The sequence below is a fragment of the Ixodes scapularis genome, unplaced genomic scaffold (assembly GCF_016920785.2).
Source record: "Ixodes scapularis isolate PalLabHiFi unplaced genomic scaffold, ASM1692078v2 PGA_scaffold4__175_contigs__length_147842914, whole genome shotgun sequence".
Taxonomy (NCBI): domain Eukaryota; kingdom Metazoa; phylum Arthropoda; class Arachnida; order Ixodida; family Ixodidae; genus Ixodes; species Ixodes scapularis.
The window spans coordinates 29,492,451-29,504,860 of record NW_024609879.1 but is presented as its reverse complement, the minus strand read 5'-3'; the positions used below and the strand labels follow the sequence as shown (position 1 = coordinate 29,504,860).

At 45.3% G+C, this 12,410-nt stretch overlaps 1 pseudogene; it reads right to left on the bottom strand.

Moving 5' to 3' along the window:
- Positions 1-12,410, bottom strand: part of LOC115331067 — an 89,901-nt pseudogene that overhangs the window by 60,353 nt on the left and 17,138 nt on the right.

The following is a 12,410-nucleotide window of genomic DNA, read 5'->3' as shown; positions in this document are numbered from 1 at the left end:
GCGACGTCGCTCGGACTGGAAAAGCGTGAACCGTAGCTGAGATGTCGACGTCGATACTGAAAATCGCAAGCATAATCTAACCAAGTGAATCGGGCATAACAAGTCGGTGATGGCCACTGGTAACAATGATCAACATCTCCTTGTATCTACTGTTTACGTCCAGCCCGCTTACCAACCTTCATACTTAACTCTTTTGAGGCCTGCACTTACTTCTTATCGCAAGTACCAGGCCCACGTTTGGTCTACAGGCCGGTGTCCTTTAAAAGAGCAGACGACAAGCAGAAACGTTTGAAAGAGCAAACGACAGTTCGAACGATCAGGCGACCGTTTGAACTTGAAGACGCACTGATCGTAGTCCGCAGGTGGTCCGCAAAACTTGACGGTTTTTTGGCGTTCATTTTGGAACAAAATAATTAAATCTGATGGCCAGAAGTATCCGTGAATTCAACCCAAAATGCTTCCCGCCCAAGCAATCGTGGTCCGACGGCGTCTGGTTTTCCCTTTTCATGGCACATATCCACGTTCTCGGACGAACCGAGCGCATGCAAACTGACCTTCAAACCTTTCTGGACCCTTTTGGTACAGCCCCAGTCGCAGCATTTTGACAAGACGGCAGGTTTTTGTCTGGTTCCTTTCAAAACAACGCAGGAATACACGTCTCAGATGGGCACTTCCGCCCACAGCCCCGGACCGGAAGCGCGTCCGACGCGCCACCACCGCGCCGTGACGTAACAGAGATGAGTTCGTGTATAGAAGTCGACAAACGGGACTAAAAACGATTGCCGTCGTTCAAGGGAAGGCCTTTTGGGCTTCGTGCAGCCTGACCACAATTTCAGAGTGTCATACATGCCGTGCTGGCAGGCATAAAATGGCGGAGCTGTGAAGTTTGCCTTGACCACGTCGTGGTATACTCGAGCTACTTCGACGAGCACTTGAGACGTCGACGATCCGTGCCCCAGGCGACCAGGACGACAGGACTCACCCTCAAGCCGACGAAGTGTCGGTCCGCCCATTGTGAATGGAAGATCCCGGGTCGTTGTGAGCAACGAAAGTTGCTCACAATGACTTTTACCCTGAGAAGACTGGCACCGTAAAAACGTTTCCAGCCCCATCCGACAAAAAAGCAGTTAAGAACTTCTTGGACCAGTGCTATACTGCAGGCGCTTTGTTCGGGATTTTGCGAAAATTTCTTCGCCGCTGATCCACCTCATGAAGGACGCCGTGAACTTCGAATGGGGCGAAGGAGAACGACAGGCATTTTAGGAGCTAAGGCGAAGACTCTAGTCGCCCCCGATCCTCTGCCACTTGCATCAGTCAGTGAAAACAGAAGTTCACACGGACGGCAGCAAACCAGGACTCGGTGGGTTACTTCTCCAACGGCAAGAGGGAAGCGAGCGAGTGATCGCCTGCGCTAGCCGCACTCTGTTGAAGGCGGAGTGAAATTACTTGACGGCTGAGAAGGAATTTCTTGCCATTACCTGGGAAATAACAAAACTCTACCAGTACTTGTACTAGCATATATTCCGAGTGGTCACAGACCGCCACTCGTTGTGTTCGCTCGCTGAGATTAAATACCCATTAGGACGCCTCGCTCGATGGAGAATACGGCTGCAGGATTTCGAGGTGACCATAGTCTACAAGTCAGAGGAGAGAACCGTTCGAGTCAGCTCCCACCGGCTCCAACGTCGACGATGACGAGATATTGCTGGGAGCAGTAAACGTCAATGAAATTTTAAAACTTCAGTGACACGATCTTGTACTGCGCTCTCTGATCAAGCAATTCAGAGTATGAGAGAGTACAGTTCCCAGTATCTTCTGAAAACCATTGCTAACCTTACCCATTTTACAGGGCGTACAGCAAATTGACGTAGTTCTTGGTGATTCCTTTCGGTGTTAGAGAGTATAGATCTTCCAAGCCTGCCATGACAAGCCGACGTCCAGACACCTCACTTACAGCAGGACTCTTGATTGAATTCGCAAAAAGTGCTGCTGGCATAAGCTTTCGAACAGAATTCTCCAGTACACAAGATTGTATATAGAGTGCAAACGCCGCAAAAAACCTCTAACAAACTCACCAGGACCCTTGTAACCAAATGCGGCGCCTATTGCTCCTATTCAGCAGATCGGAATGAATATACTAGGACCTTTCCCAGCAACGGCGACATGGAACCGCTCCAGAATCGTACCCACAGATTACCTGACACGTAATGCCGAGAAAAAAAGCCTTTCCCTTTGGCACTTCTGCAAAGGGCGCACACTGTTTTGTAGAATCCGTCGTTCTCCGGCATAGCAATGTAATGGCCAATTTCATAAAGAAGACTGCTTGTTCAAGTTGGGCACCATTGAAATCACTCTTAGAAGTATCTTACCACTTCCACAGCTCCATTCTCCTCCTTCACCTCAACCGCCGCCAATTTCTCTTTGTCATGGTACAGGTTACGTTCCATATATTTTCCGTTCATCTGAAAAACACCCAACGCAAACTGAATGAGGTGTGAGAAATTTTTCAGAAACGTTATATTGTAAACAATGTAATTTCTACAAAGACTTATTTTTCGCGAATTTCACGAATCACTTACGATTTGCGAAAAGTAGGTCCCGCGAACAATTCCAGTAAAATGTAGGCACATTGGAATCTACATTCAGACCCCAGTGCGTCGAGAAACTTAGAGCCCGCGAATTATTCCAAAACTTAAGGTTTGACGTAAACCGCAAAACATTGAGCCCGCGAAAAAAAAAAAGAAGTCGTTTGCAGTATTTGCTAGTGGCAACGAACACACGTGAAATATTTATAATGAGATGAATCAGACTAACAGCTCATTTTTCACGTACCCTTTTTCAAACATTTTCTTTGCAATATTACGCAACAATGTCCTGCCCTTTTCTCTGGCTTCACACAGATAGGTAGGACGCTACCATCTTTAAAAATAACAAAACGTAGAACGATTAGCTTCTGTCTGTAGCGAGATTGAATTTGAAGGCCTGCAAGCCAATGCTGGGAACAGCGTGCTAAGAATGCCGGACAGAGCCATGGCGTATCATCGTAGAGCCCCACGCGGATAACAGTTTGATTCTCCGCATTCGATTCGCATCCGCATATTTTGTATCTTTATCCGAACGGCAACCGCAAAATGTGGGACCACATAAACCTCGCAATCCAGGCATTCATTGTATATCATAACATAGAGTGAAAATGAAAAAACAAAAAACAAAACACAAATGGCACTTTTTAAGTTGTTTGTTTATCTTTGTAAAAAAAATCTCCGGGTCACCATTCAAAGGGGATGTCATTTTATCAATATGAGTTTCATCGTATTTTTATTAAAAGCGGCCAGCCTTCCCCAGGCACTGAGCGTAGAAGGAAAGGTTATCTCAGTTATGCGATCGTTCTAGGAGTCCGCGACACTCTGCCCAGAAAAAGTGCACAAAAAGGATGTCGAGGCACTTCTTTCGGTTTTGGAATCATGACCACATCACTCTTTGCCGAGAGGGGGACGTTTCTTCTACTTTCTTGTGACTTGTATATTTACGGTTTTCATTGCCTGGGGAAAGTTTCCGCTCTTTCCCTGTCAATGTACTATCTTCCTCTGGACGATTGATGCCCTGCAATCTTTACTTTTTCTATAGATCGCATTTTTGACGAGAGACAACCCTCTAACTGAAGCGATCTCCAGTGAGAATCAGATCTTTTTTAGGATCCCTATTGTTTCTTCGAAACGCGTTTTGTGGAAATACGTTTCGTTGATAACTTTTCATGGACATACATTTCATGGACACACGGTTCGTCGAGGCTGTACGCTTTGTGGGCACATGCCCCTGCGTCGTTCTGTTGACAACGCGTTTCTTTACTAAGCCGCTAAAAGCTAGCTCGCGATTCCCTAAGGCGAGCTTAACGAAACCATACCTCCCTCCCCCCTGTAATCCAGGCGGCACGTGAAATGTTTGATACAAAAATAGCTGGGTTGTGTGCGACGAAACGTCTGAGGTTTTCCAATGAAACGAAGACGAGAAGCCTTTCGATCAATCGTCCCATGTCGACAAAACGATCTGTAGATGAAACGTCAGTCGACGAACTGAATGCCACCGGGCAAATATTTAAATCCGCATCCGCGGATATCCACATCTGCAGCACTTGACATTCGCATCCGATCCGCAACCCGCCAAAATGTGTCTAATGTTTATCCGCATCCGCTCGTTTACTGCGGATATCCGCGGATATCTGCGAGTGATCCGCGGATATGCAGGGCTCAGTGCGTATGCCGGGCAAAGCCCTCACGACACAGTCAAATAAACAAAATATCACACATACTTATTCATTTGAGGTAGGTAACACATATCCGTCATGAACGATCTGAAACTGTTCAGGTGCATATTTCATCTGGGAATTAGACCGCCTTCTATGCGGTCCACGGCTTAAATTAATACAATTTGGCGTATTCTGTGTTAAAGTATATATGTTTCGGTGACCCTAAATCATCCTTCATTCCTCAGCTAAAATCGATGCACAAAATATAGCTTTCGATCAAGACATGAATTTTTATCTTAGGTCCCCGCACCCGCCCCGCTGCCCCCCGCGCAACCAGTGAATTTCCGAAACGCACAAAAATAAAATAGCAACGTATATTTAACGTCTCATATGCCCATGACAATGTTTTTTTTCCAAAAATTCATGATAGACATTTTTTTTAATATGTCATGTCATTCCTCCTACCCTGAACAATATCAAATTGGCGACAAAAGGTGCACATTTCTTTATTGAAATACAGTGTGACGGTGTACGCTAAACGTTTAGTTGTCACTGTTCATGATAATTTTTGATCTCCAATCTTTTGGTTATCATTTATTGGAGACTTCAGAGAAATCTACGCCACGTAGCAGTAATGCCGAGCAGCTCCGACAGAAGGTTCTTTTTTATCTGCTGTCTGCTTTCGCTGATGACTTGACACAAGCTTAGCATTACGCGCTTGCTTATTAAAATAAATAAAATATTTGCGCATCATCGGGCCGCAATAAACTAATGGATGAAGAAGGACGTAAAGACATTATAGTGGGGTGTAAATATCCTCATCCGCGAGGTCAAAAACAACTCGACCACGCAAGAGGTGTTCTCTAACTAAACTTGCATTGAGAACCACAAAGTGAACTGTTTATAACTTAAAGATTGTTGCAAAACTAAGCCCAGAAAAATAATATAAATGAATGTTTCAAAACTGGCTGTCTCAAAAATTTCGTTATATTAAAACAATTTCAGAACCCTATACTTCTAAAATATCAGCCAATTCGAATGTCGCAACAAAGGACACGAAATTGAATTACGATGGCGTTCTTGATGGGCGCATAACGCTATTCCCCCTTCCGCCAGATACTTATTTACACGAAGATATAAGTTTCGCGAACCACCTTCCTCTCGAAACAATTTGCTCGTGCTAACATTCTGCGCAAAGGTCAATATTGCGAAAAAAATATTGCTGCATAATTCAGCATCAATTTAAATGAACACAAACACGCACACATATTTCTTAGAATTTCGTGTAGTTCCTCTACGGCTAATACTTATATTAAAAGCATAATAAGCTATAAATCGAAACGCATGCCTCCCTAAACAATTCTATCCCACGCCGTCACCGACATTCATTGATGAAGTGTAAGTATGTTTGTATTTCGCCTTCTCTTGGGAATTCTCTGTATGTCGGCCACAATCACGCATTCCTTTGCTAACGCGAAAGGTTGTTTCTGCACACTTGTAATCTTGCTGACTTTGTACAACTCGGGAACGGCGACCTGATCGCGACCAGCAGCAACGCCCCGATCCTTTATTTTGAAAGGAACATTAATATAAAACTTCATAACTTTTTTTTTCTTAAACGGCGAGGGGAAATGGGGTATGGGCTTCAGACGGCAGTCTCAAGTAGTCTAAAAATCATTTGAACGTGGCTACTCCACTTCAACAGCTTATTGAGGTCATTCATTGTCTTCAAACGCGAAACTGAGGACAACGTTCGAAGCACATCGGACATCGCCAATGCAAATCCTTCTCCGCACTTTGACAATCTTCTCCAGAACGATAATTAGTTTTATTTACGGTAGCTTGTCACTCTTCGAAGAGGCCTGGGAACTTTCAGTATCATCCACCTCGCCAAGTTTAAGACTCCAAAAATAAACCATAAATCTCTCTTCGTCCAATTGCCGGAGTCGATCTGGCGAGAAGAAAAAAAAAAACATCGGTTTTAGTAATTATTTTTGTTCTTTCATCGTGTCGCTCTCACGCACTTACAAACTCCACGCCCGAGCGCAAACACTGTAATGTGTTTCGCGTGCAGAAAAATGAAAAGGACATCGTTTCATCACTCACTTCGCTGACTATCAAACAACCAAGTCGACGGCAAAGATGTCCCACTGGCATACGAGTCTAATATTGTAGAACACCCAACCGTTTTTGGTGGCGCCAAGTATTGTGATAAAATATTGAACTGTTAGATGAAATGTGGTTTAAAGAAAGCATGATTTATGTCAGAACGGATAAAGTAATATAGTGCAAAGCAAAATATTTAATCAACTAAATTTTGTAACTCTCAATTTTGAAGAAACAAATGTCGCAATAGTTTGTTAGATACAAGTAAATTACGCATTACTTCTCGTGATTTTTTTTTTAAATCAGAGTTGTCACCGCAAAGTACAAATTTTTATTTCAACAAGCGCGAAAGTTTTTTTATCGTTGTAATAACATTATGTCAAATAAGAAACACCAATCTATTGTTAAGTATGTGAAGCGTGCCTTCCCTAAAGTTTATCAGCACGAGCCACGGATCGTGAATGGCAATATGGAAGCTGAAGAACGGGGCATATCTTGATTATGTGTTTTCCCGTATGAGCGGAACATTTTTTAAACAGTCGTATGTTCATACCCGATGTAATGTTATGTATTGTTTTTTAGCGTTTACATCTTATACTAAACTGGAGCATGCAACGTTTTTTTAGGAAAATGACATTCCATTTATACAATGATCAAAATGGGCTCTCTATGCGAACATAAATTTCCTTACTGCGCTAACACCTTCCTACAAGAAACGCATTCGAGGTTATAAAATGAAATGTATGGTGCAAAATCTAAGCAAAATAATATTTCGAAACCAAGAAAACAATTTTCTCTATGTATATGGTTGCACATTCCTGCGGACCAGCAAAGAACTTAAGCATTCTCAAGTTGCACAACATGTACAAAGAAACCCACAGAGCGCTGTTGGTCCTCATAGTTCAGCCCAATGTACTCATAAATTACGATTGCATGGTTAATGTTGAAAAAAATGCTTTTCGACAAATGTTTTAGCGCCTGCAAAGTTCCTTCTGATATGCACAGCAGGGCATAATTGACCTAAAATGTGTGAACGTTTTTTTTTTTTTTTGTGGTATGGGGGGATGCACCCGAATTATAGATTATTTAGTTCATGCATGTAGCAATCTGTCATTTTTGATAATGATTTATGCCGGACGTCATGATAAAAATGCTTTATTTTCTAAAAGAATGCCTCTTCCGGAAATCGGCTGGCAACTGTAATCTATGTGAAAGGAATTTCGACAAGTACCCCGAGAATTTAAATAAAACGGAAACAATAAACTTACGGACGGACAGAACATCACTTCTTTGCGACTTCAACAATAATAGATTTTTGTATTAAAATTTGAAAGATGTGCGTGCTGTTCTGTTTGTTCGTATGTTTATTTTTTTAATTATATTTAACTTCACCAACGCGCTGATTAAATATAGCATTAACATATGAGATTAGATGTCAAATTTCCGAATTTATTGCTGACTGACTAAATATATAAGGCAAGTGTTTCGATTTTCAGTATGAAAGTGGGGCTCATTTCTTGCAGGAGATGAACACATCGTGCTCAATCGTCTGCAGCCGCACCTCGAGAGCACAGGGCTTGTCCTCACACAATGGTTGGATTTAGAGCACACCTTTCAACACAAGACGTCGTACTCCAACTGAGGGAGGAGCTGTTAGACACATTATCTGCACACACACTGCAAGCCATCTTAGCACTCGATCTCAAGAGGCCTTTTGATAACGTCGGCCACAAACTGATCCTAGAAAACCTCGCCCACACGAACTGCGGCAAACGGACATACAACTATGTTAGAAGCTACCTCAGCCATCGCACCGCCACAATCGGTATTGGTTCACTGCGGACCGACACCTTCGACACCCCGAACCAAGGAACACCCCAAGGGTCCGTCCTGTCACCGACCCTATTCAATTTGGCCATGAACAAGCTCCCAGAGAGGCTCAATGCAATACGCCACGCCATATACGCAGACGATCTTACTATTTGGACAACCAGGGGCTCGGAAGGAGAAAAGCAGGAGGCACTCCAAAGCGCTCTGGAAGCTGTACAGTGACACGCACGGCTCGGCAACCTGACAATCTCACCGACCAAATCCGAACTCATGATATTACAGAAGAAAACACCCGGGTGCAGAAAACCCAGCACTCATATGGAACTATCGCTCGACGAACACAAGATACCCACAGTGGATAGCATATGCTATCCACTGTTGGTATCTTGTGTTCGTCGAGCGATAGTTTTATATGAGTGCTGGGTTTGCTGCACCCGGGTGTTTTCTTCTGTAATATCCTTCTGCATGTGCAGCCCCAGAATGCGCATATGCGCATTCTGGGGCTGCACATGCAGAAGGATGGCAGTGCCACAAAAGCCATCGACCGCCTCACGAGATCCACAGGTCAAGTGATCAGGACGTTGTGCAGAATCACCAACCCCCATCGAGGCCTCAAAGACGAGGACACGCTCCGACTGGTCCGCGCACTGATTGTGAGCCGGGTCACGTACTCCATCCCATACCTACCCCTGAAACCGTCGGAGATAGAGGAGATTGACATACTACTCAGACGAGCCTACAAAGTGGCACTGGGTCTCCCACCGACAACAGTTACCGAGAGGCTACACGCCACAGCAGTTACCAATACGACACATGAACTCATCGAGCTCCACCTGACGGTACAACAGTATCGACTTCGGGGATCCGTTACCGGCAGTCACCTGCTGTGAAAACTCGGATACCTAGGCCACACTCACGGTGACCCCACACTGCTCCTACCGGCAACGTTCTGCGACCTCATAGAAGCCACACGGATACCGAAGAACATGCACCCTGACAAGGGCAAGTGCACACGCCAGAATCTACGCAGACCACCCAGCGGTTTGATATACAGACGCCGCAGACTACTCCCAGAGACAAGCAGCGGCTATCAGCGTGATCAAACAAGACCTCGAAACCGTCGCCACTGCGACAATCAAAACGAACCGACCAACATAGGCCGAAGAGGCAGCCATCGCACTAGCCATCATCAACAGCGACCCATACACTACAATTATAACGGACTCCCAAACAGCATGCCGAGCCTACCGGACGGGCTATGTATCCAAATCGGCGCACGTCCTACTCACGAAGCACCAAGATAAGCTCCCCCGGTCAAATTGGTCTGGACCCTGACACGAGTCTGTACCCGGCAACCAGCACGCCCACGCTGTCGCTCGAGCAAATACCTTCCGAGCACCGGACTGCGGACAAACAGACACCCACTGACGCAGTACGCGGAAATCACAGAGTACTATCGCCTAGAAGGCCAAAAGCTCCCCCCGCCGCACAAGGAGCTCACAAGAGAGAAGGCTGTTGTCTGGCGGCAACTACAAACCAACACATATCGACACCTAAGTCTACTTCACCGCTGGTACCCCGAACAATACAACGAAGAATGCCATTCTGGGGCACGTACCCCAACCTTTCCCACACTGTATGGAAATGCATCGAAACCCCGCGATCCCCCCTATCCCACACCCTACCCAATGGGAGGCCGTCCTGCTTAGCTCCAGCGTGAATGACCAGCCTCAGCTGGTGGACTGGGCCCACTCGGCGGCGAAGGCCACAGGAGCCCTGGACTAAGGGCCCTCCCCCCTTTCAGAAAACTGATTAAATAAAGTTTGTTCTCTCTGCCTTTTGTTCCTATGTATTGGCCGGGCTCCTTTGGTCGCTGTTGTTTTATTGCAAAGTTCCAAAATTCGCTTCGAACTGCAGCATCAAATGACTATAAGCCCTAAAACTTTTGCATCTGGACTCAAAATCTGGCGCTGCATTTGGACGAAGACCGGGCGTTCATAAATGCGGAGTATATTTTTTTAGCGAAAAAAAAATGGTTTTTCGTTTGCATTGCGAAAACCGGCTTTTCTTTCCTCAGTACGTTTTTGATTTGTAAGTAACTCTAGGAATTCAGTTGCATACGACGCCTCTGTTTAGTTTCAGCTTATTTTCTATACGTAATAAACGTGGCTGCGATGTGCTTGTATATTTGAAATAAGTAAGCATTATTTTAGCTAAGTATTTTGTGCATATTGCGTCGATTTAGAACGCTATTCGAACGTTTATGGCAGTTAGTAGGAAAATAAAATTCTACAGTACAAAAATAACTGACACTACCGATTATTTACAGCAATCAGCTCTTTTTTGTGGTCTACAGGGTGCGGCCGTGAGGACTAACACATTTGACTGACCTTGCGAAATTTGAATTCCAAACTTACATACCGAAATTGGGCACCCATGCATTTTGAATGTCCCATTCCAGCCTCTTTGTCTTCTGCACACTGGTTTATGAGCTCGCACGCGAATGGCTTACTGAGCGCGAAAACACCAAAAACCAAGAGCAGAGGTTGGCAATGAGCAATGTGATCGGAGCAATCGATACCTTTAACAAACTATATGAACAATGAGCACCTGGGATCATGCTCACAAACCACTGTACAGAAGACGAAAATCTGGTATAGGGCAGAGTAAATGCACAACCGCCGTTTCTGCTATTTGTTTAATGTTTTAGCACATCCGACTTGAGCTCTAAAAATATACACATAACACTTCTTGCGAAACTACGTTCGCGTACCCCAATTCAAGTCTGTATACCTTTAAACTTTGAATTTTGCGACGAGTGCCAAACGTCTATGAGAAAACAGCTTGAAACTGAACACTTAAAGACAAAATGTGTTACTGCTTAATGACAAAATATCTAAAAAAAATCTACGGGAAGTACTTGTGTACTCGGGTATCGAAGAAGACTTCTGTACGTATTTTTTAATTAACTGTTTTCTTGGTATCTAAATAAATCTAGTGACACGTGTCCCTTCTAGTTAGACAAACGATGCATTGATGAAGATTACGGGTGTCTTGTCGAAGATAACCCTGATTCTGAATCGTTCACTGTATGCTACACAGCACAAACTTACGTTCGTCAAGCATTTTTCTCATCTCTTAGAGCTGATGTAGACGAACATTACAGTCAGATATATATGTTTTATGGCATGCATTCAATGTTGCTTTCCGAACTACGGTTCATGGAAAGAATGTGGACACGGTTATAATTGCTAATGAAATATTTAACCCTGGTAGCGCAGTCCTGTTTCAAACTTTTAATTTTTATGATCAATTAGGGCTCTACAGCCAAGAGATGTCAAAGTTGAAGTGGTACTAAACCTGACAATTATTTCCTGATTCTGAGCATTCCGGTGCCGTTAACTTAGACCCTGGTACCCTCCTCCAGAATCGTAATGTATACAGATTCTCAGGAAGCCATCCGTGCTCTCCGCCACTCATCTCCATCATCTGCCATCGCTAGTCAGATTCATCGGGCGGCCATTTCTATCCGGACAGCCGGCCACCATCCCCTCATCGACTGGGTGCCCGCCCACAGCGGCATACCCGGCAATGAAAGGGCTCACCGACTTGCGGGCGCTAAACTTCTCTCCGCGCGAGCCGGGGCCCCTACTTTTCCTACGCCACCGGAGCTCACACCTGGCTCCTTTCACGATTCACACGAAGCCCGGCAGGAGCACGCCAGCCAATGGCGTCATTACCTGACTACTCAGGCTAACCCCCTTGACTTCCCCTCCCTTTCCCACCTTCCTCCCACTCGCAACGAGACCTCCCTTCTACAGCAAGCCAGGTCAGGAGCGCTCCTCGCTCCCTCCCTGCTGGCAAAGATGTATCCCCAGACATCAACCCTCAGGGTACCCACTGCCACATTCCTGCTAGTCTCCCCCATTTTTTGTGGGACTGCCCGCTCCACTCAACAGCCCGCGTTCGCGCGCTCTCAACCCTCTCACTTCCCCTCTCCACTCTTACTGAGTGGCTCAACCCCCCATCCGCTCCTGATCCTGGTCGTGTCCTGGCGGCATTCCAGGCGATCCTCCGATATTTAGAGGACCCGCAGGGGCCCCCATAAGGCTCCAGGCTGCTCAAGCAATGCGAGCCAATCATCGCCGCCGCCCGACGTCTCTCTGCCCCTGGTAACACCAGGGACACATAAGACGACGAGATAAAAGACCATAGAGCAGAGCGCATG